Genomic DNA, 2505 nt, shown 5'->3' with positions numbered 1-2505 from the left:
AAGGCTACTGGAAAAATGTTTTGTGGATGGATGAAACCAAAATAGAACTTTTTGGTTTAAATGCAAAGTGTTATGTTTGGAGAAAGGAAAACACTGCATTCCAACATAAGAACCTTATCCCCTCTGTGAAACATGGTGGTAGTATCATGGTTTGGGCCTGTTTTGCTGCATCTGGGCCATTATACCAGCGAATTCTAAAGGAAAATGACAGGACATCTGTCCATGAACTGAATCTCAAGAGAAGGTGGGTCATGCAGCAAGACAACGACCCTAAGCACACAAGTTGTTCTACCAAAGAATGGTTAAAGAAGAGTAAAGTTAATGTTTTGGAATGGCCAAGTCAAAGTCCTGACCTTAATCCAATGGAAATGTTGTGGAAGGACCTGAAGTGAGCAGTTCATGTGAGGAAACCCACCAACATCCCAGAGTTGAAGCTGTTCTGTACAGAGGAACGGGCTAAAATTCCTCCAAGCCGGTGTGCAGGACTGATCAACAGTTACCGCAAATGTTTAGTTGCAGTTATTGCTGCACAAGGGGGTCACACCAGATACTGAAAGCAAAGGTTCACATATTTTTGCCACTCACAGATATGTAATATTGGATCATTTTCCTCTATAAATAAATTAACAAGTATAATATTTTTGTTTCATTTGTTTAACTGGGTTCTCTTTATCTACTTTTAGGACTTGTGTGAAAATCTGATGCTGTTTTAGGTTCTATTTATGCAGAAATATAGAAAATTCTAAAGGGTTCACAAACTTTCAAGCACCACTGTACAAACACACACACACCTTAACACATCTTTTCTCCCCATTGGACCATCAAAAGCATATAAAAATACACACATTTTATATAAACAGTCAGAATGCAACGATACAAGTTGATTCTGTACATAAGTGCACTTTATCACGACTTATGCCGACCAGCCACTCACTACATTGCTCGCTCTCTCTACGTCACTTCCTGATTTCTGAAACAACAGGGGAGGGGCACAGAAAATGCATGCGTTAATCACACGTGGGGAAAAAATGGTGGCGTTAAAAGGAATTTGCATTAACTTCAACAGCCTTAATTTTATCTATAAAACTCCCCACTGCTGGCAGGAGAGGCAATCCGCCACCACCATATGCAGCCCTCGGCCTGTGGGCCAAATCAAATTTAAAGTGCTGATGGGCAATACCCAGAGTGATCCACGTGGTGGTCCCACTGGTTGGAACAGAGGGTGAACGGGTGTCTGAGCAGGTAGTACCGGAGAGTGAGGACTGCCCAATTGATGGCCAAGCACTCTTTCTCCATCGATATTTTCCACCGATCCAGCATTCAAGAGTGACCCGGAAAAAGCAATGCTGTAACCACAGCCCCATATTAAGAGTGTCTGCTAACTGCCTGTAATGTAATCTCAAAACAAAATTTCGGCTTGCTGTATGTATGTGACAAGGGACAAATTTTATATCCAACTGTTTGGATAGAGCCGTGATGTACTTGCCCCAGGAGTTGCTGAAATAGCTCAGTAGGGAGAGTGTTAGAGTAAAAATCTAAAACCTGTGGTTCAATCCCAGGTTTCAGTATCAAGGACTGTGGCTTGTGAACAGCTTAAATTCATCTCATCTCATTATCTCTATCCACTTTATCCTGTTCTACAGGGTCACAGGCAAGCTGGAGCCTATCCCAGCTGACTACGGGCAAAAGGCGGGGTACACCCTGGACAAGTAGCTAGGTCATCACAGGGCTGACACATAAAGACAAACAATCATTCACACCTACGGTCAATTTAGAGTCACCAGTTAACCTAACCTACATGTCTTTGGACTGTGTGGGAAACCGGAGCACCCGGAGGAAACCCACACAGACAGGACATGCAAACGCCGCACAGAAAGGCCCTCACCGGCCACGGTGTTAGGACTGGGACTGTTTTGGCCTCTAGAGGCTACTGTTATTTCCTTTTCTGGTCATGTTTGTTTTGGGCCTCTAGAGGTCACCACTGTGTTCTGTGTTTTGTTTTTGTCTTATTGCCTGTTTCCTGCCCCGCCCTTTCCTTAATTAGTTTGTGTATTTATACCCCTGAGTTCAGTCCTCTTGTCACGGAGTCTTTGTGCTGTTATGTTTAGCTCCAGTTACCTCTGTTCCGTGTTCCTTGCCTTTGTCTTTTTGGTTTTGCACTTTGCTTTTCTTTTTGGACTTTGTATTTACTGTTTTTTGGATCTTCTGAGCGTTGGTATTTTTGCCTTTTCGTTTCTAGTTTTTTGGGTTTTGTATTTGACTTTGAACTTTTGGATATTTTATTTTTCCCTTCATCTTCTGACTGTTTTTTGGATTATATTTTTTTGGACTATAAATATTGTAAATAAACCTTTTGATACTTTTCTACTTCCGCCTCATGCCTCTGCACTTGAGTCATTCCCCTGGTGGCCTAGTGGGGTTTTGCTGGATTATCACACCAGCGAACCAGGTTTGAATCCCAGCAAAACCCTAACAGAAAGACTCTGTCATGACTGACTCAGCAGA

This window comes from Neoarius graeffei, chromosome 17, assembly GCF_027579695.1.
Source record: "Neoarius graeffei isolate fNeoGra1 chromosome 17, fNeoGra1.pri, whole genome shotgun sequence".
Taxonomy (NCBI): domain Eukaryota; kingdom Metazoa; phylum Chordata; class Actinopteri; order Siluriformes; family Ariidae; genus Neoarius; species Neoarius graeffei.
The sequence above is the reverse complement of the archived record's forward strand: the minus strand, read 5'-3'. Positions refer to the sequence as shown.